The sequence below is a fragment of the Simochromis diagramma genome, unplaced genomic scaffold, assembly GCF_900408965.1.
Source record: "Simochromis diagramma unplaced genomic scaffold, fSimDia1.1 OVJJ01000351.1, whole genome shotgun sequence".
Lineage (NCBI taxonomy): Eukaryota > Metazoa > Chordata > Actinopteri > Cichliformes > Cichlidae > Simochromis > Simochromis diagramma.
This window is the reverse complement of record NW_024387179.1, coordinates 325,778-348,612: the sequence shown is the minus strand read 5'-3', so window position 1 is coordinate 348,612 and position 22,835 is coordinate 325,778. Positions and strand designations below refer to the sequence as shown.

The following is a 22,835-nucleotide window of genomic DNA, read 5'->3' as shown; positions in this document are numbered from 1 at the left end:
TCTGGCTAGCCAAGAGCTGTTCTGGGGTCCAGCCACTGAACAAGCTAGTGTGATGGGACTCATCCACCCGGTGGATATTTGGGCAGGTGTCGTGGCTACTACTGGAACAACAGTCCACTGCTGCTACGGGTGCACACTCTGGTTCTGCTACCCGGCTTTTCCCATCGGTACCATCAGGCCCCACTACCCCCACTGAGGGCTGCCCTGGGGGGGTCATGCTAGTACCACAGTCCTCTAAGTTACACTGCACACCTTTATGCTCGAACCGGCCGCTGTTGATGGTGGGCTCTGGGAGTGTGCACGGGCATGAAGCGCGGCAGGGTCTCCTGGAAAGTGCATCCGCATTCTGGTGGTTTTTCCCAGGTCGGTGCAGCACCTGGAAGTTATACTCTGCCAGCTTCTCCAACCAGCGGGCCAGCTGGCCCTCGGGCTCCCTCAGCCTGGTCAGCCAGCGGAGGCTGCTATGGTCAGTCCGGACAGTGAACGGCCTACCCAGCAGGTACTGTCTGAAGTGGGAAGTGAACGCCACAACCGCCAGAAGCTCTCGCCTGGTCGTACAATAGTTTTGTTCGGTAGCCGACAGCCGCCTGCTCCCATAGGCCAAGACCCGCTCTTCGCCCCCTTGCACTTGGGAGAGAATCGCTCCAATCCCACAATTGCTGGCGTCAGTGTCGAGGAAGAAGTCACCCTGGTCCAGTGGGTAACCCAGGACAGGGGCTGCCGTAAGCCGTCTTTTTAATTCCTGGAATGCTCCCTGGCACTCGGCAGTCCAGTTAAAACGGGCATACTTCTTAGTGAGTTCGTGGAGGGGTTTAGCCACTGTGGCAAAGTCCTCCACGAACCGGCGGTAGTATGAGGCTAAGCCAACAAACTGACGCACTTCTGTGACGGTCCGCGGTGCAGGCCAGTCCGTCACCTGCTGGACTTTCTGGGGGTCCGTGGAAATACCTCCAGCAGAGATGATATGGCCCAGATAGGCCACCTGCTCCCGAAACAGGCAGCATTTAGATGGCTTCAGTTTTAGGTTGGCTCCACGCAATCTGATGAACACTTGCTCGAGCCGCTCCAGCATCTGGGTGCTATCCTGGCCCAGGACAATGATGTCATCTAGGTACACTAGGCATGTCTCCCACTGCAGCCCAGCCAGGACTCTGTCCATAAGCCTTTGGAATGTGGCCGGTGCGTTGCACAGTCCAAACGGCATCACATTCCACTCGAACAATCCCTTACGGGTACAAAATGCAGCTGCTTTTCGGGCTCTGGGGGTCATCTCTACCTGCCAGTACCCTGAAGTCAGGTCTAGTGTACTGAAGTACTTGGCAGTAGAAAGCGTGTCAAGAGTGTCCTGGATGCGTGGCAGGGGATAAGCGTCTTTAAGGGTTCGCTCATTTAGTGGTCTATAGTCCACGCATAGTCTGGGACTCTGGTCCTTCTTCTTCACCATCACAATTGGAGCAGCCCAGCCGCTATTGCTAGGTTGAGGTAGCCCAGCCTCCAAGCTCTGCTGTACTTGCTGGTCGGCCGCTATTTGTTTGTCCCCTGCCATCCTGCGCGGCGGGTGCTTAACTGGTGGCCCTGGCGTGGTCAGGATGTCATGCTGGACAACACCAGTGCGACCAAGGTCATTCGGGCCAGTGGAGAAGACATCACTGTAGGACCTCAGCAGGCCTGCCAGATCGTAGCGGGCAACGTGAGTCAAACCGGGGCTGCTCTCGGCGTAAAGGGCCTGCAAATGGCTTGGTACAGAAGCAGGGGGAGTACCATTAAGTTCGAGGGCTGCCAGGACCCTTGGTGGGCGACCCCCCGACCCCTCCAGGACCTGCACGGGCTGAAGAACCCCTGCCACGGCACCACGCTTTAAGGTGACAGCTGCGGCCCCAGGGTTAAAGACTCTGATTGGGATGCTAGAGGGTTTACTAGGTTGCACAACTGCGTGCGCTACCAGTACTTGGTGCTTCTCCACAAAGCCCTTTGTAGGGCTTAGCATCATGTCTCTATGGGCGGCACAGTGGGAGCTGGAAAACCCGGGGACCACATACTCGCAGCCTGGTTCCAAAACCGTAGTGCGTGCCACCCTAACAACAAGCACCTGGGGTCGAGGGCCCACGCCAGAACATGGTATCTTTTCATTAAACAGGGTTATCTCTTGGCGGCCGTAGTCTAAGCAAGCGCACGATTGTTGCAGGAAAGGGTGCCCCAGAATAACTTCAGTGCCTTCAGCCATGTCGGCCAAAAGAAAGTCTACATTTTCAACACCGCTCCCCACCTGTACAGGCAGGTTGACCTCGCCCAGAACAGCCAATCCCTCTGGACCAATGCCTTGTAGAGTCTGAGCAATGGATGCCTGCACCTGAGGTCTTGACTCTGCGGGGATGGTGTTAAAATAGTGGAGGGGCAGCACATTCCGCCGTGCACCAGAATCCAGCAAGGCCCGTATTTCCCGTCCCTGTATTGCTATCTGGACACACATCACGTCTTGGCCTCCGTTGTGGAACACTGTGCCTGGGTCAGGGGCTGGGCCTCTAGCAGCTTTTACAGGCTTTTGGGCAGGTGAGCGAGGAGAGGGGCAGTTCCTCTGTAGATGTCCTATGCCGGAGCAGTTATGGCAAACAGCCTCCTTCCTGCTTGACCTGTTAGATGTGCTCCAGCTTTGGCGCCCACGCTGGATAGGTCTTTGGGCCCTCTCCGGTGGTTCATAACTTAGCATATGAACACTCTCCCGTAATGCAGCGGTTCGGGTCCCCTGTGCTGTAGAGACCCGTGGCCCTGGCTGCATAAGCTGTGTGACTGCCCTGGCGGCCCTTTTCGTTGTCTCAAACCTGTGGGCGATTTCATAGGCTCTTGCCAGGGTGCGTGGTTGTTCTTCCAACAATTTCTGGACCATTTCAGCGTCTGCCAAAGCATTAGTGAAGATCTCTACAGCAATGCAGTCCTGCTCCAGCTCGGAGCGGTTGGCATACACAATGGAAACCTTCTCGTATATATCATCTCTGAGGGTGTGCAGGGCCTCACCTGGTTTCCGGATTCTCTGCCGTAGCTCAATGCCAATGGCTGCTGCATGCTCTGAACACGGCCCATAGGCAGCCTCCACCTCCTCCACAATCCTCTGGTAACTCCAGCGAGCAGATTTGGGGTTTTTGTGGATTATGGCTCCAGCCGCGCCCCTCAGGCTGAATCTCAGTTGGACAGCCATGGTGTTCTCCGTCCAGCAGTTGGCCTTTGCACAGGTCTCGAACTGATAGAGAAAGTCTTTCCATGACCCTGACCCATCGAAATGGTCTGGTTGTAATGTGGGAATTTTCTCCTTGCCCCTCGTCTGTCCATCAGCACTACAATCTGCAAAACCCCCGTCTTGCACTACACCAGGAAAACAGCCGCGTGGCCCTGGCATGGCTTGTTTTGAACTGTGACCCTGGTCATGCTTGCAAAGCCCACACCCCCCATCTGGTGCTGGTATTGCCATGCGAGTTGTTGGGGAAAAATAGCCCTGAGCTGGCATTTCATAGCTGTACTGCGCAGGTTGGAGTATACCCGGCATAATGGGTAGCTTCGCTGGCTCAGTAAACTGCGTTTTTCTAGGGACACTGCAGGTACAGTTCATGGCGGTGAATGGCTGGCTGCATGGCCGAGATGTAACAATCCGAGGTGGGTGATCATGCGAGCCATGCTGTCCCACTGTAAGCGGTGTAGATGCAGCGTTACCAGGGCCTTCGCAGTCTGAGCACTGCAACTGCATAAACTCACTGCACACTGCATTCTGCTTCGCTATTGGTGTTAAGAAAGGGTTGGTATGAGCTGAAGGTGGCGGGGTGAGATGCCATGCAGCCTCAAACTCCGTCGTATAGACTGCTGCTATGCTCGCCGCTGGCGTTAACTCTATGTCTGTGATGAAGGGGTTGCTGCTGTGGATTCTATTGTTTACATAAGTGGCACGGTCCACATTAGCTGTGCCACTCTCTGGGGTTTCTGGCAAAAATGGGTTGCTGCTCTTACTGAAGTACATTCCCATGCCATCCCCTTCAGCATCTCTCGGAGCCGCCATTTTCTCTGTCGTCCGAGGGAAAAGAGAAAAAGAAAGTTCGCTCCCTCTCTCTCGGCGCTTTGCGGAGTTTTATCCCGGAAAAGAGCCCCCAGTGTTACCGCACCAGATCCGCGGCCCCGAACCGTAGTAAGGAAACCTCTGGCAGTTACTTGACTCGCAGCCGGCAACAGCTTACTAAACAGGTCAACTCCGCTGGCGAGAAAATCGAGGGAGGCGTAGGAAACTGCTTTAGCGAACCTTTATTTCTCCTCCAAGGCACGAACACCGCGTACAGTGGGCTGAAACACTTTACTCACAGCGGGCATCGCCGATACAACTTTGGCTGCCGAGGGAGTTATTATATTCCTTTTATTTACTTTCTCTTCGTCTCTTCTGTAGTTAACCGTTACTTTTCTTTTCCTTCTCCGCTCACCCTCACACACCCGACAGACAGTTCCGCTACACACCCCCGCATACATTTCCCATCAGGCTTCTCCCTTAAAGGACCATGCCTGTAACATAATACTCCTGGGTGCTATACACTACAGTGTGCGCTGTACACCTACTTACTGGTTGTGTCGCATCAGTCTGTGTCTCTGAGTTAACTTGTGTTTCTCCTGCAGCTCCGGACTGCAAAAAATGCGCGTGCTCTTTGTGAACTCGTTCCCGGCTCGTAACCAGCGCGTTCTGCCATCAAGGGCGATCATTGGTTAAATGTGATCATGTGACTGATGCAAGCCAGATCCTTTTATTTAGCAAAACTGTGATTAATAGTTAAATATTATTGTTGAGGGGCACAGACAGGACTCCGCACGCACACACACATAAAAATAAATAAATAAAAATTTTTTAAAAGTTGCCTCAACAAAAGGGCACTTTGGGCACCCATCAGGAAAGGGGCGGGTGCTCAAGCCCCTCCAGCCCCCCCCCCCGCACGTGCCTGTATAAGTCACTTAGACAACCTAAAAATGTTATTGTTTGGCTTTTTTCAGTGTTTTGTTTGTTCGTGAGTAAATCGGTTTGGCTGAGATTAAAGTTATTAGATTAGATTAGATAAAATAAAACTTTATTAATCCCCCGGGTGGGTTCCTCCTTGGTTTTTACACAGCTGAATAAACATCAAACAGGAAACTGATTAAACAGAAGTATGAGACGGTCGAGAATTTACTCCAGTGTCCTGTTACATTGCAGATAGCAAGGAGCAGACGGCCGAGTTTATTAAACTCCACCGAGATAGCGGTGACCCTAATCAGAAGGCTAGACCGTCCAATTTCCCCAGCCGTTTACTTCCGGCATACCCGACCTTCTGAGGACCCAGCCCACGTAGACCGTGAAGGCCGGGTCCTCAGGAGGATGCAGCCGATGAATTTGGACGTTTAGTTTTTAAAAATGTCGCGATAAGGGCGGGTCTTACTGTGAACCTGCGCGCTCATTGGCTAATAACTTGAGATTGACAAGCCGTTATCCAATGAGCGCGCGGCTTCTCCCAACATAAAGTAGTTTCCTTTGAAAAACCAAAGTCTGATTATTTTTGCCTCCACTGACGGAGCCTGTTGTTCCCGCCACAGAGACACAGTAATGTCAGAGCGGTGTTAACACTCACCTGCCTCAGCACAGCTCTCACTCTCCTCCTGCTCTCTCAGCTAAACTCACTTCCTCTCTACTTACAGGAAACCAGCGCTCAGAGGAGCCGAGCGGCCTCACGTTTCACCCACAGACACGAACAGCGTGGAATTATTTTATGTCATAAGAAGAAACATATTCATGTTAACACTCACCTGCCTCAGCTCCACCTTCCTCCTCCTGCTGCTCTGAACGGAGGATCAACACTTTCACTTTCAAGGTTCAAGGTTCAAGGTTCTTTATTTGTCACATGCATAGTTATACAAGTATAACACACAGTGAAATGTAGCCTGACACGCTCCTTGTTAGATTTGTGTTCTCATGAGTAAATATATTAATTTATTTTATGTTGTGAAAGAAGTTTTCTGATTGTCATTTTATTTTGAAAAGGATTTTATTTTGGTGATTATAGATTACTTCACTTCCTGTTCCTGTTTTGTTCCGAAGCGCGAACTGCTGAAGTAATGTATGGTTTTTCCCTCCTGTGTTGTTAACAATAAAAGAAACGGGGAAAGTAATCAACCACCAAGTGTGTGCATTAGTAAGAGAACATGGCCGAAGAAGAAGACAACTCTTCGAGCTCAACAGGTTATGGGCCCAGGCGTGACACAACAGGAGGAAGATGGCAGAGGTTAGTTTTCAACGGAGACGAAAACAGTTACGAACTCTGGGAGACAAAGTTTCTCGGCCACATGCGGATCATTGGCCTAAAGGACACTATATTATCAGTCACTAACCCAGATGCAGAGAAGAATGCTGAATGCTACGCTGAACTGATACAGTTTCTCGATGATAAAAGTCTGTCACTGGTAATGAGAGATGCGACTGACGACGGAAGAAAAGCTTTAAAAATACTACGTGACCACTACGATAGTAAAGGCAAGCCCAGAATCATCGCACTGTACACAGAGCTGACGTCTTTACAGAAGAAACCAGATGAGACAGTGACAGATTATATTATCCGAGCTGAAAAAGCAGTGACCTCCCTAAGAAATGCAAAAGAAGTCATCAGTGATGGACTTATTATCGCTACGATTCTAAAGGGGCTTCCTGAAACTTACAAGCCATTTGCTATCCACACAACTCAAAGCAGTGAAGATTTAACATTCACACAGTTCAAAAGCAACCTACGAAGTTATGAGGAAACCGAGAAATTCGACAACAAAGTAAAAGCGGATAATGTGATGAAGGTTGATTTAACATCAATCACCTGCCATGGATGCGGAAACCGAGGACATTTTGTAAAAGATTGTCGCCAAAAGGGAACACCTAAGTGGTGTAGCTACCATAGAAGCTCGACACACAGTGATGAGACATGTAGAAGAAAAACCAAGTACAGAGATGATGCGAAACTAACTGTAGTAAAACAAGAGGACAAGAAAGAAGAGCAGACTTTTGTATTTAAAGTCAGTCAAAGACTTCTGCCTACTGACATATTAAGAGAAGGACTAATGGTGGACTGTGGTGCTACTTCACACATCATTACGGAGAAGAACAAGTTCATAAAGTTTGATGAGACTTTTGATCCTGGGAAACACTACATGGAGCTCGCTGATGGATCCAGGACAAACAACGTCGCACTCAAGAGGGGAGATGCCAACGTCTCTCTACGAGACACACAAGGACACTGTACCACCATCACACTGAGAGATGCCCTGTTCATCCCATCCTACCCTCAGAGCATATTTTCAGTGAAGGCAGCTACAACCTATGGAGCACAGGTGATCTTCAAGAAGGGACAGAATGAACTGGTGAACAAAGATGGGACAGTCTTCTCCATTGAAGAATACAACAGACTCTACTATTTGAAAACGGTAAACAATGAAACATCATACAATGACATGATGTCCTGTGACACTGTTAATCTGGCTTGTGATGTGAAAACATGGCACGAAATTTTAGGACATTGTAATGTTAGTGATGTGTTAAAGCTACCCGATGTTGTAGATGGCATGAAAATCACAGGCAGTGGCATGTTAGATTGTAATGTGTGCACAGAAGGGAAATTCACTAACAACAGAAACAGACAAAGCGACCCAAAAGCGAGTGAGTCATTACAGTTGGTGCACACTGATCTAGCTGGCCCCATTGAACCAAGTGGCCAAAGTGGTCATAAATACGCTATAGTATTTACCGATGATTTTTCAGGGGCAGTGTCAGTTTACTTTCTAAAACAGAAAAGTGACACCACAGAGGCCACAGCAAAGTTTCTAGCTGACTGTGCACCATATGGCAGTGTTAAGTGCATTAGATCGGACAATGGCACCGAGTTCACAAGCAGTTCCTTCCAGTCTCTTTTACGGAAAAAGGGCATAAAGCATGAAACATCTGCACCATATTCTCCCCATCAGAATGGCACAGCTGAGAGGCAATGGAGAACTCTCTTTGAAATGGGGAGGTGCCTTTTACTAGAAAAAGAGCTGCCAAAAGAATTATGGCCTTACGCCATTCAAAATGCAGCACACACCCGCAACAGATGCTACAGTAACAGGACTAAAAGTACACCATATCAGATGTTAACAGGGAAAAGACCAGATCTCTCAAAACTGTGGATATTTGGGTCAGACTGTTATGCATACACACATAACCACAAGAAACTTGATCCCAGATGTGAAAAAGGAATATTTGTGGGTTATAGTAAAAATAGCCCAGCATACCTGGTTTATAACCCTCACACAGGAAAAGTGTCAAAACACAGACTCGTGAGATTTATCAAGAAGAACACTGTTGAACAACAAACACAGACTGATGAATATGACACAGAAATTCAGACTTATGAGCATGTAGTGCCTTTAAAAGAAAGTACAGAACAACAAAATGAAAATGCAGCAGAGAACAGACCTCCTAGAGAAGAGGAAACCAGCACAAATGAACCAAACCCTGACATAGAAAGAAATGAGGGTGATGAGCAAAACCAAACTGAGCGCTATCCTAACAGAGAAAGGAAACCTCCTAAATATCTAGAGGATTACACATCTAACTGCAAAGATTTAGCAAATGTAACCTCTGTAAGTGTTGATTATTGTTACAGAGCAACCTGTGGAATCCCCCAAACCTATAAAGAGGCGCTGATGTCACCAGAGGCACCAAGGTGGAAACAGGCAATGACAGAAGAAATCAACTCTCTGAAAGAGAATGACACATTCGAACTGACTACTTTACCTACTGGTAGAAATACCATTGGAGGAAAATGGGTCTACGCCCTCAAAGAAAATGAACAAGGACAAATATTCAAAGCCAGGTTTGTAGCAAAAGGTTACAACCAGACACAAGGAATAGATTACCAAGAGACATTTGCACCAACAGCAAACATGACATCTGTGCGAACCCTAATGCAAATAGCAGTCCAGAATGATCTTATTATCCACCAAATGGATGTTAAAACTGCATATTTGCATGCTCCCATTGAGGAAGAAATATACATGGAACAACCAGAAGGTTTTGAGCAAACAGAGTCAGGAGAAAACTTGGTGTACAAATTAAAGAAATCCCTTTACAGGTTAAAACAATCAGGTAGAAACTGGTACAAACTCTTGAATGACTACCTTGAACAAAATGACTTTGAAAGAAACCTTTCTGATCACTGTGTATACAGAAAGGACATTGGACATGAAACTCTACTGGTTATCATCTGGGTAGATGACTTGATCATTGCGGCTAGCAATACTAACTTGTTAAACACATTCAAAGAAACAATGAGGTCAAAGTTTAACATGAAAGACCTGGGGAAAATATCCAGTTTTCTTGGGATACAGTTTATACAAAAAGAGAGTGAAATCAGGATGAATCAGAAGAGGTACATTCAAAGAATGTTGGAACGCTTTGGGATGTCTGAATGCAAACCCAGATCCACACGGTGTGAACTAAAAACGGACACTACTACATGTGGAGGAAATGATGCAAATGAGACTGTTAACTCAAGAGAGTACAGAGAAATAGTGGGCAGTTTGATATATGCCATGACGTGTACGAGACCAGATATAAGCTGGGTTGTTAGCAGACTATCTCAAACACTAGCTCAACCCACGAGAGAGGACTTAGTAACGGCAAAACAAGTCCTCAGATACCTAAAAGGCACAAACGACTTCGAACTGATCTTTAAGAAAAGCAGTGAGGATCTAGATCGAATTGCTTACAGTGACTCTGACTGGGCATCCTCTGTAAAAGACAGACGCAGTACAACAGGCTACTGTTTTGCACTTACTAAAGAGGGACCAGTAATATCTTGGAAAACAAAGAAACAGCCTACAGTGGCACTCTCAACATGTGAAGCTGAATACATTGGTCTTGCAACCACTACTCAGGAAAGCATGTACTTAACCCAACTGTTAAACGGCATGGACAGAAAAAGGTACACATGTACTAAACTGTTTGGGGACAACCAAGGGGCCATTGCATTGAGTAAAAACCCAGTGAACAGACAGAGGTCAAAGCATATTGATGTGAAATATCACTTCATTCGTGAAGCGGTAAATGAAAGGAAAATCTGCATTGAACACTGTCCATCAGAAGAAATGGCTGCAGACATACTGACAAAACCAGTTACAAGAGTGAGACTCAGAAAGTTTCAAAAATGGTTCTTTGGAAATGCATAAGATGCTATGGGTTAACAGCATGAGAACAAGGGGGGGTGTTAGATTTGTGTTCTCATGAGTAAATATATTAATTTATTTTATGTTGTGAAAGACGTTTTCTGATTGTCATTTTATTTTGAAAAGGATTTTATTTTGGTGATTATAGATTACTTCACTTCCTGTTCCTGTTGTTCCGAAGCGCGAACTGCTGAAGTAATGTATGGTTTTCCCTCCTGTGTTGCTAACAATTAAAGAAACGGGAAAAGTAATCAACCACCAAGTGTGTGCATTATTAAGAGAACATGGCCGAAGAAGAAGAAAACTCTTCGAGTTCAACACTCCTCGACATGTGCAAAAATTGGGGGGGGTAGAGGAAGAACATTATACATATATATATATAGTATATACATTGGGTGAATGTGCAGTAGTAGCAGCAAGCAGGTGAATTCTGTACATTAATATGAATAGACATCTGACTATTTTACAGGATAGACAATATAAACATATTTAAAATTAAAGGAATTTGAAATGTACACTGCTCCTCCCTAAACACAGAGGATGCTGGGACTTGTAGTTTTTACCTTGTGTGATATTTATGGCTGTGACACTAAATCACAGCATGAAAACTTCCTGCAAATATGTCACAGGCGATAAAAGTTTCACATTAAAGGTGAAGTTATTTTTCTGTCTCATGTTCAATAAACAGTGAGCTGGGAAAACTGAAGAACAGACTTCAGACGTTCCCTGCAGAGTTTCTGCTGCTCGGTCGTCTGCATGTTGCTGAGACTGAGCTGATGATGAAGCTGTGATGGGTTTATGGCACGTTTGGTTCTGGAGAAGAGTTTTACTGCCGGTGCAGGTGAAATGATCAGAGGTTACAGCCTCTGGTTAAAGTGGAGGCAGCGATCAGGACGGCTGAGCAGCAGAGGTCTCGAGGGTCCTAAAGTGTAAAAGCATCAGTGTTAGTAACACAAAGATCACAGAATGGGATCATCCACACAACACTAACATCTAAATCCACGGCAGGAACTCTTCCAGTGTCCTGAAAAATCTGTGTGCACGATGCTGAGATTAAAATCTGTCTGCTCATCTTAATGCAATATTTACTAAAGTCTGGTAGAAGTTTTACTGATTTCCAGTCCACTTAGCAGACGTGTGGATAGGTGGTGGGTTGTAGAGCAGACTGAAAGCTTTAAGTTCATCCTCTGATTAAAAACTCAGACCCACAGATACAGGAAGTATAACCCTGGTGTAAGACAGGAAACAGCAACACGGCAGCCATCTTTTTCCTCCCATGATGACCAGTGTCCCAGCAGAAGCTGGGGTTTGTTAGATCCTGTTCGATCCAGAGGAAACAGGCTAAAAGAGTCGATCGGGGGGATCATGGTTTTATTATGTGCTCATTATGATTGAAGCTCTGGTTGTGTGTTAGAGACAGAACCTGCAGATTCCTCCACTCTGCCTCCTCCTCTGCAGGAATCAGCCTCTTGGCTGGTTTTATTCACCAACGTGAATAAAATCATCAAACTAATCCAAGTTCATTGTGAAATGCCTGAAAATGGAGGAATAAATCTGTCAGTTACCGTATAAAGTTTGAGTTTGTCAGTGTTTTACACGGAGACGGTCGTCAGATGTTGAATGTTTAGCATGAATGTTCCACATCTGGAGAAACCTTCAAGATTAAAGCCAGTGAAAAGTGAAGAGTTTCTGCAGCAGCCGCACTTCCTGCAAATCTGTTCTTTCAAAATAAAGTGAAAAGTCTAAAATTATATTCACGACAGGTTTAAAGGTGAAGGTGGTCACATGGTTTTAGTGGAATGCCTACGTGGGCGCGTCTGAGTGATTTTGATTCAGATTGGTGCAGCGTGGAGCAGTAAACACTTGTTTTTGTTCATCTGGACTCATGAATGATTCCAGTTAGCACATTTCCAGCCAATGAAACGTAACTACAGATGAAGACAAACACATTTAAGCTGCCTGACTCTCCAGTGTGGGTGCATGTTCCCATTTTCAGTCTGTTTTAGTTTTCAGTTTAGAGGAACGCTGCAAACTCACAAAAACTTCTTTCTTGTGAGGTTTTGTTGGCAGACTGATAAAAGCAGCAGCAGCTGGTGTTTGATGAGCAGACGTGTGTTTCCTGTTCTGTAATAATCAGCTTGTTACCATCACATAATGAACTCAGCCGTGACCAATGAGGCCGTCCTTGTGCGGTTCTCTGGCGCTGATTCTGACTGTGACCTTCACCTCTGCAGGGTCGCCTCTGCTCGTGGCTGAGCTCGTGTTTGTCAGGCTGACAAAATAAAAGCTTCTTCATTTCTGTGGCTGAAGAGGAGTCTGCTCTTCTTCACCAACAGGAAGTGAAACATTTCTCACTGATTCTGAAATCTTCACTTGTTTCACAAAATCACAGTAACACACACACACGGTTGTGTTTTCATATCCTTGTGGGGACATCTATTTGACATCATGCTCTCCTCAGCCTTTTACTCTAACCATTAAGACTGAATGCCTAACCCTGACCTGACTGTCCCTGACACTAAAACCACATCTGAGTCTCACAAATGTCTTCAAACTTGTGGGGACGGGCATTTTGGTCCCCACAAAGACATGTAAACATGCACACACACAGGTATTAATGACCTCACAGGTTCATGTTTGGGGCTTTTAGCATCTTTGTGTGTCGCTCAGATTTAATTCACTCTTGTTTTGAGGTTTTGTGCCTTTTTGTTTCATTCTTTGTGCGTTTATTTTCTCTTTAAGCCTTTCAGGACTCGTGCTGTTGGCTTTTTCCTGGTGTGTTATTAGTATTTTTAATTTCTAAACTTATTCTAAAAGAAGGACCGATGGAACATTTATGTGAAAATAAACATGATCATTTAATGTTTTTGTCAGTCATTAAAAAATAAATCCTGGTCTTTCATTTTGCTGCTGCATTGTTCACAGAAACACATATTTTCCTGTTTCTTTCTGTTTGTGTGTTTCTGCTTTTGCCTGTTTAGCGCTGCTGAGCAGGAAAACCCAGACGAACAAAAACCTCTTTTAAGTAAATGTTTGAGTCACTTTGGGTCTGAACTGTAAAAAACTGCAGACTGAAGCAGATTTGAAGGCATCACAGGAACAGCCTCACATTCAAAACATGAAAGAGAGGACTTTTATTTTGAAACACTCAGGAAACGATAGATGGAAAGTTTTTTAATTAAAACAAATTATTATTTTATGTATTATAAGTTCATACAACCACCAAAACTGTGATGATCCTCACATCAGCTTTACTGTGTGAGGTCACATACACGATCATTAATGTTACTATTATTACTATTATTAGGAACGAAGGAAAGACGGGTGGACTTCCTGGTGGAGCTTGCAAGAGAGCTGGCTCACTCTCAAGTAGCTGGGAAGAAGGCAAGAAAAGAACAGTTGCTTCGGACACAACCCTCCACACCTAGCCCTGGAAAAAGAGCCATGTGTCAGGTCAAACACAAATGCAAGAACAATCATGCCACTGTGCGATGTGTTCACTGCTACAGATACACATGTGGTAAATGCAGACTACAGATACCATGGCAGTGCCAGGATTGTGAGTGATTGCTGAAAATGTTGAATTGTACTCACTCGCTTTTTATTATTATTTGTAAATATGTGTACAAATGGTTGGTTTTTGTACTGTTTTTATCAATAAATCTCAGCAACAAAGGAAATACACCCATGTGTGTTGATTTCTCCCTAAGATGGCAAACTGAAACACAAGTTTCCTTGTGGCTCAGGAAACTAACCACTCCAAGTTGGTGACTTTTGGAGATTTATTTTCCTGGATGATTGAGAATGCATCAAGACGAACACAAAAGGAAGTTCACCGCTTTTAGCAGCTCCCCCCCAGGCAAACAAAGAGGCAGTTGGCAGTTAGAAATCAGCAATCATTCACACACCCCCACTCCCCTCCAGAATTCTCAGGTAACAACCTAATTTACATATGAATGACTAGCCAATTTAGCTTCCACTTGGCTGAAGCTAAAGCCTAGCTAAAAGCCTACCAGCCATTTGGCAACTCAGCCCATCACACGTCCACGTCTCTCCTTGTTTCGTCTTTTATTATGAAAGGGTTGTGTTTCCATGTTCAGTGTGTTTCATTTTGCTTCCCCTGTGGTGTCAGGTTCATTTGTGTCAGCTGTGTTTCCACTTCCCTCCTTTCTCTTCTGTGTATTTAAGTCCGCTGTCTTCCTCTGGGCAGTGTTGGTTCGTTTTCCTCCGTTCACGTTATTCCGGGTTTCAGGTTATCTCCTGATTCTGTTTAGGTCCATGTTCATGTTCATGTTTTTTCATCAGAGTTTCTCGCATGCATCTCCTCGGATTCATGTTCATGTTTTTCTTGTCATAGTTGTCATAGTCATACCGAGTTATTCCCAGGATAGGTTTTAGTTTTAGTTTCCACCCCTGTTTGCTGGGCCTTGTTGTCGCGGCGAGTGAGGTGAGCCGTGTGGAGGAAATGAAGGAGGATCCAAGTGCAGGCAGTCGTGAAGGTGTAAAGGTGGTTTATTGAACATGAAAGTAAATACAAACGGCAAATGGAGCTAGAACTAAACTATACTGGGATCAACTAAACTACAGAGCACAAACCTTAACGAGAACGACCAGAAGAGACTAACGGCGGACAGCAGGGAGAACACACGGGTGAGACATGGTAGAAACGCAGATGAGGGCAGGGTGGAATACACAGACGGACCAGCAACTACAATGACGGAGGACATGACTTAAATACACCCAGAGAAACACAGGGGAATTACACACAGGTGGTGGACACAGCTGGGAATGATCAACAAGACGAGACAGAGGTAAAATCTGAACACACTCACATGCGACCCAGACCTTCACAATAAAACAGGAAATGAGAACACCACACCAAGACGCAGACCTGACACTGAGAGACAGACAGAATGACACATGGAACCTGAACTAAACGTGAGATACAACCGAGAACAAATCCTTAAACATGAAATTCAAATAATAAACATCATAATCATCATCATCATAAACACAACAAGAGAACAAGAAAACAATCCCTGATGCAAACTAAAACCAAAACATAATAACCTCAAACATGGAATAACAAAAACATGAAACCCCACATACTGGGTCCAATGGACCCAGACCCGTGACAGTACCCCCCCTCAAAGGGCTGGCTCCCGACAGCCCCAAACAAAAAGCACAAGCACCAAGCCAGGGCGGGCGGAGGGGGCCCAGGAAGGAGGGCCCGAAACACAAAAAACCAGGAGCACGAGAGTCCAGAACCAAAACACGACTGTTCACTAGTCCATAACACAGTCAGGGGGCCGACCATGCACACGGCAACGGCGGCGACGGGCAAACAGTTCTGGAGGCCGACCTCTTGGAAGGTAGTGGCGGCCACTGAGCAGGTCCGGAGGACGGCCGCGATGCCAGCGGCGGCGACGAACTCTTTCCGGAGGCCGTCCCCGAAGGCCATGATGCCATCTTAGAGGCCCGGAAAACGGCCGGCAGAGGCGAGGCGGAACGGGTCGAGCTGGCTCTGATGGCGGCGTGGCAACCACAGGACCAGACGAGGCAGGACCAGACGAGGCAGGACCAGACGAGGGCGGAGCTGAAGCTGGACCAGACGAGGGCGGAGCTGAAGCCGGACCAGGCACGGATGAAGACACGGAGGCTGGACCAGGCGTGGATGACGGCAGCGGGACGGCTGCGGAACCTGACGGCAGCAGGACGGCTGCAGAGATGATTGTGTGGGAAAATCCCAGCAGATCAGCAGTTTGTGAAGCACTCGGACCAGTAACATGTGCCATGTTGCTCTGTTTGAGCATTGATTTGCTGACATTTTATTATTTTATTAACCTTTATTTAACCAGGAAGATGAAGCTGACATGTGATTGACAAATGAAATGAACACTGAAATATTTGTGTTACACCCTGAACAGGTATACCTCATAAAGTGGCCAGTGAATGTATATAAGCAGTTGGACCAATTTCAGTTCATAGTAATATTCAGAAAAGACTGCAAAAGAAGAAGAAGACAAAAGAAAAGAGCACAGTGACAATATTTAAAGCTCTGTGGTTATAAAACTGGGGTTTCATTACTTCACTCAGAGTTTCAGTAGACGTAAACTGTGTTTGATTTGTGTTTTGATTTCCAGGAAATGAAAGTAAATGATTTTACTGACAAATGCATCTTTTCAATGATTTAGACACAAACGAGGCCCACACTTCAGCAGACAAATCTTTTTCCGTTTATCTGCCCGGTGTTGTGATCATCTTTATAACTGGAGTTATCGTGGGATTTATCTACTGGAGGAAAAGTAATGGGTGAGACTATTTTTGCTGCAGTAATTCAAAGATGATATAGATGTAGAGAAAGTAAAAGGAAACATCACATTTCAATAAATGAGAATTCGCTGTATGTTAAACATCATGTCTAGAATGAACACTTTTTATCCTTCCAAAAATAATTATCATTATTAAGAGAGAAGATAATATAAATGTAGATGTTCTTACTTGATTTTTCTCTGTTTGAATGTGAATAGTGTTACACTAATGCTGACATCCTTTCTTATCAACGTGGCTGCTTAAGGTCAGGAACATCTGGAGTGTCTGTACCTGAAAATCCCAACGGTTTGGTGAGAAATTTATTGCTACGATCTACAGCAGCTAGTTAAAAGTTTGCAGAAATGTAGTTTTTTACCATCAGGGCCTTATGAGCCTATACTGGTGTTTTTAAAAGTTATGTTTGACTTTATCACTTTCTGTGTCGTTTCTGGGATGCTTAGAACTCATATTGCACTGCTGGAAATAGTTTATTTTGATGATTAATTTTGCATCATAATATTTATTTTTGTTTTTCCTGCATTATATAAAAATTGCTGTATTTCAGAAATAAAACTATGAAGACACTCAAAATAAATTTCCTGTGGTGGGAAACTATTTTGTGCAACTATTTTGTATTTACAGTTTTGAGAGATAAGCCTCTTAAATTTCTCTAACTAGAAAGATATGTTAAAAAAACAAAAACGATTTTCAATTTTTTGGTAGTTTATTGCATTTTTTTGCAATTTGTGTAATTACTGTGCACTTAATGCAGACATATTATTAGAATCTGGGCTATAATGGTTGTAGGATGTTACTTATATAGATAATTACAGATTAGTGTTATAATACTATTAGTGCCAACTTCAGTGTCCTTTATTTTGTGAAGAAGCTCTTACAGAAATGAGCAGAAACATTAAATAATCCAGGCAACAGATGGAGAGATTTAAAGATCAATAGAGTGTGTGGGTAGACCGGGTTGAACTTGATTAATACCTAAAATATTTCACTTTTCTAAAGGATGACGATGAGCCAGATCAGCCCTATACAAACCTTCAGCAGCCATCGAGTGATTCCTACCAGACTATCATCTCAGTGAACCATCAACACGACAACAAGACACGCTCAGCAAGAAGCGCAGGAACTGTGGGAGTGGATAATAAAGCTCTATGAAACATTTTAAAGTATATAACACTTTAGGTGACATACTAATATAATAATATTCATATATTATAATAAACGTCCATCTTTTCACACTGGATATTTGTTTCCCAGTAATGGAGACCATTCAGTCATAATACTCCAACTCAGGCTCTCAGATTTAATACAATACAAACACAACAAACTGTGGCAAACATGACTCTTTGTATCAGACTAGTTTTGTTTTTGAACAAACATCTCATCATAATTTGAACACAATGTCCATCCAGATAAACAGAGAGATCAGTCTGGCTTAAACAATGTTGGTGGTTTACCTTCTACTGTCCTTCCACTTTTATGCACTTCTATTTTAGACATAGTAAAAGTTTCAGTGTAGACACAAGAGGTGAAATAAGGAGGGTGCAAGTCTTCCTGCTTTCACTATAGTCTACCTCACACTGTCAGCCACAGTTACTTCCTCACCAGCATGACTGCACGGAAACTCTGCTTTCTCCTGCTTCTGCTTGTGGTTTTTAGCAGTGAAGGTAAATATATATAATTAAAAAAGAAAAGCTGTAAAGCCAGGTGTTTAAGAAGAAAGCTTTAGTTAGGTTAGTGAAAGAATATATGTGATTGATTTTCCCACAACAACAAATATATAGAAACTATAATCCCGATTTTGTTTCATTTTAACTGGAACAATTTATAGAGACTCTTGTGAAGACAATTGGAAAGAAACCCGATTCCACTCAAATATGCAGCAAAACAACTCTGAATATTACTGTGATGATACTGTGTGAGATCAGCACAGAGAGGAGCCGAGGAGAACAGCGTCGTCTGCTCTATCGTTACGACCGAGGCTTTATTCATGGCTGTGACTCCAGGTTCACACTGATCAAAGAAAATGAGACTGTGTTTCTCCACCTGGTCAACTTAACATCTGAAGACAGTGGGAACTACACCTGTGAGTGTGGATTTCGTGGTGGATTGTATGTTCTCCATCTCAGCGTGACTGTGAGAGGTAAAAACATTTTCTATTTATACCCACACCGCAGATTCAAGGTGGATGTTTGGAACTGCGTTAACACTTTCTTTTCTGTCATACATGGTTTGAGGTCGTCATTCCCGCCTGCAGCGGATTAATGAAAGGTTTCAGTCAGGAGATGAACATCTGGAATGTTTTTAAGCTCTTCTTCTGGCTAATTTTTTAAAATTTCATTATAAAACTGTGCTCCAATCACAACTTTGGTGTTATTTCATCAGTGAAATGTTTGAATGATGCAATTGTAACTCTAATGTAATGAAAAGATAAACATGTTTTCCACCTTTAATATAACAGGCTAATGCAAATTTCGTGACTTTTCATGTTTTCAAAATGACGTTTTTTTGTGTGTGTGTCAACATTCAACAGACGATGGAGATTCTTCTGGCATGAAGTTCATGGCTACAGTTCCCATCATTTCTGCTGCTGCTTCACTCATCAGTGTGGCTGTGATAACCTGTGGTTACAGCCTGAGGAGAAATCCTCGCAGGTGAAAACTTTTACTGACGCACTTAAACTCATGAAATGACCCTTTGAAATCACTTGAGCACATTACTGCATACAGCAGCCACTGTGGTGTTCAAAGTATCTCATAGGTTCTTTTAAAACACCACACATTAGTTGTAGACATAGCGAGTCTTGTTTTTGAGGTATTTTTCACCCCATGACCTCTGATGTTTTTATCCTAACAGAGAAAACAGATCAGGTCTAACTAACTTAACAGGATCTGAAACTCGCCAGATGTTTGTGAGTTTTCCATAGTTCTGTTTTACACTTAATTGTGCCGAGGCTGCAGTGCATTATGTCTGTGTTTTAAGCTGCACTTTAATTAAATGTAAATGACAGTGTAAATTGTTGTTTAGGACAAAGAGGACCGCTACATGAGCCTTCATCGGCAAAACATCGATGTCTACCAAACTATCTCCTCCGGTCGCCTTCATCATGATGCTGAGGCCGCTGCATGTCACAGTCATGTACAATAATAATCAGAGATGGAGTTTTTATCCTGACTACGTGATCTATAAAACTATGATGCTAGACATGCTATCTATAAAAGACACTGACATTTTAACTTGCCAGCATCATGTGTACTGTTAGTTTGTTTTGCACTGAAAAAAGAGAAAAATATTAACGTCCAGTAAAACTTGTAATGATGTTGTGAATGAATTGCCTTAATTCATGGCTTTTAACACCATTTAATTTCTGTTTTTTATCTGGTTTGAACGTTGAAAATCCTCCACTTGGCTCTGTGGCCTCTGCCACCATCATGGTTTTTGCTATACTGGTCCACTTGATAGTCATATTTTATTAGAATTTGATTATGATTTTACTTTATTTTGAGTCATTAGAATCAGAACGGGGGTCAGGAAAGAAGAAAAAAGATAAGCTGGGGAGAAAGTTAACAGAAGAAGAGGGAAAAATAGAGAAGAAGAGAAATAGATGGAGAGGAAGAGAGAAAAAATACTGAAAATCTATTTCATCATCTGCTGAAAAACACAAGGAAAAACCAACACAGTGGGGAACCCACAGCAACAACCAATAATATGCAGTAAGTAGGCTAGTAAGTAGTAGTAAATAATAGATATTAAATGTTACTGAGCAGTAAATGGGCCCAGAGGGCCGAGACCTGAGGGCACCCCACCCGCAGCACAGGCCCAACAGAGCCAGGGGGCCGGGCCCCACCGAGCAGCCGCCCAGAGTGAGCCACTAAACACAGAGAACCACTAATGCACTGTGGGTGGGGGCACCAGCTACTGGCAGGAAGTGTGGTGGGGGGAAATAATACGTGACTATTTTTATGTGGAGTGGAATTAAACTGCCATAGAATATGCTTGTGGTGGATTTGACTCAACACAAGCGTATTGTCAAAGTGTTCTTTGGCATGCATCGAGACAGTTTCTCAGATACTGAAGTGACTTGAGCAGAGCCAGTTAAAGCCTACTGTGCTTGAGTGGGCAGCTCAAGTTTCCACGTGGAAGGTTTAGTGAGACAAAGACAGGAAGTTAAAGCTGCTGACTAATAATCTGCAGGTTCCTGATTTGAGTCTCTGTTAAGAGGATGGTGTCTCTGAGATAATTGCTTTTGTGCATCGATAAATAAACAGGGAAATAAATGAATAGAAAAAAGCATCCGAGCGGATGTGCACCGATGGTGCGCCCACTGGTCTTAAAGTGCCTTTGTGCCCCTTACCATTTATGGAGGTCCCATTTGGGCACATTGGCATGGACCTATAGTGTACATGGATGTTGCTTTGTATTAGTTCTGGTATATTATACAACACAATAACATGATGCTGTGCTGCTGTGCACCATTTCTGCAAAGAGTGTGGTGCAAGCAAGGAAGATAAGATAACTCTTGCACAGTCATACCTAGTGCAATAATACAACAAAATTGGAAACTGTCCCACGATAACACAATCATTTAGATACAATATTGGACTTTGTTTACATGTAACTGCACAAATAGAGTTTAGAAATGTAATTATTGACAAGAGTGAACAACCACTTATAATGTAATCTACAGCTGTGACCAAACAGCTAGATAGAGAATCAGAAGTGTTGTGTTTTCTACAAAGTTTGCTGTTTCAGTGAGAGTCATATGTCATATCATTTCAAACAGTGGCGATCCAGAAATGTTGTACAAACGAGTAAGACTAACTATAGACTTTAGCCAAAGTTGTTAAGTTAGCTAAAGAGTTGGGATTGTGTGTAAGGCATAAATAAACCTAAAATGCAATGTTTTGGACGTTCTTTGGCACATTTCCCTACTGTAGGGGTCTCTGCAAGCATACGGGGCTCTGAGAGGGAACAAGATGACAACGAGGAATTCTACTGGAAACAGTCGATCATGTTTGTCAAAGCTGAATTCAGGGCAAACTAAGCTAAATTAGTGTTTTTAGCTAACAGCTACAGTAAGCATAAAAGGTAAGGGAGGTAACATTTTAACAACAAAAGTATCCATAATATTTTTTAATATTTTGTAATAATTTATTTGTAATAATTTATTCTGTTTCAGGAGTGTTTTTATGTATCTGTATTATATAATACAAACACATTAAAAGTGAATCTCTGTCCAAAATATGCACTCAGTTTACTTCTTACTCACTATGAGCATCATTCATTATTCTCCTCCAGTAATTAAGGTTAGGATATGTATTTTTTTTATTCCAATCCATTCTTCTTTGGCAGCATTTAAATAACCTTGATCAGAATTGATGGTTTTGTTACAGACTTTTCAAAAAAGTGTTTTGCTTTTCTTTCACAAATGTGGGATTAAATTGTTAAAAAGTACAAAACAGTGATGTCATGTTTTGTGACGAGGACCCAGGCACAGAGAGACTTGATGGATTTAAGAATCTTTTGATTTAATAAAGAAATTTGCAGACTTGCACAGAGATGGTAAAATTATGATGACTGATAAAGGAGATGAAGACAACAGACGATGAGGACAGGGAGGATGCAGGGACAGAGACGGGGAAGAAGTCTCATTGTGACGAGTAAAGTGTATCTTGGCTGGCTGGGCAGCTCTCTGGGTGCTCAGCCCCCCGAAGCTCTGATCCTAGAATCCTCCCTGAATTGTGTTAATACAGTATGTCACAATGAAAACATAACTGTACAGGGTGGGCCAGTTATATGGATACACCGTAATAACATGGGAATGGTTGGTGATATTAAAGTCCTGTTTGTGGCACATTAGTATATGTGAGGAGGCAAACTCCTCAAGTTGGGTGGTGACCATGGTGGCCATTTAGAAGTCGGCCATCTGATACCAAATGATACCAAAGAAGGCAAAGTAAATAATTTTTAAAGGTAAATGTAGAGGAAACATCAAAAGCTGTCACGGCTGGGGCAGCAGTCGTGTGGTGGAGTGAATGAGGACCAAGATGCAGACGGCGGTGGAGATGCGAGTGGAGATTTATTTACAGTGAAAATAACAAAGGTGAGGGAAGAAGCGAACATCAACCTAAACTGGGACAAACTAACAGACAAAGCAGAAAACATGAGGGCAGCAGGGAAACACAGAGATGACACGAAGAAGGCAGAGAGACGTGGAGAAACACCGATGGACACGGAGACTTTTCACCTGTTCCTTTTGTTTGAAGTGGCCG

The 22,835-nt window shown here is 43.9% G+C and overlaps 1 protein-coding gene and 2 long non-coding RNA genes across 3 annotated transcripts in view; 2 read left to right on the top strand and 1 right to left on the bottom strand.

Annotated features, from left to right (window-relative positions):
- Positions 1-22,835, bottom strand: part of LOC120745008 (NACHT, LRR and PYD domains-containing protein 12-like) — a 108,476-nt gene that overhangs the window by 20,454 nt on the left and 65,187 nt on the right. The window lies entirely within an intron of this gene.
- Positions 15,972-17,897, top strand: LOC120745015. Its single transcript, XR_005698527.1, has 3 exons — positions 15,972-16,548; positions 16,814-16,859; positions 17,566-17,897. It is a non-coding gene; the product is annotated as an uncharacterized LOC120745015 (long non-coding RNA).
- LOC120745017 lies at positions 17,900-20,871 on the top strand. The gene is made up of 4 exons (XR_005698529.1): positions 17,900-18,230; positions 18,395-19,217; positions 19,420-19,474; positions 19,591-20,871. It is a non-coding gene; the product is annotated as an uncharacterized LOC120745017 (long non-coding RNA).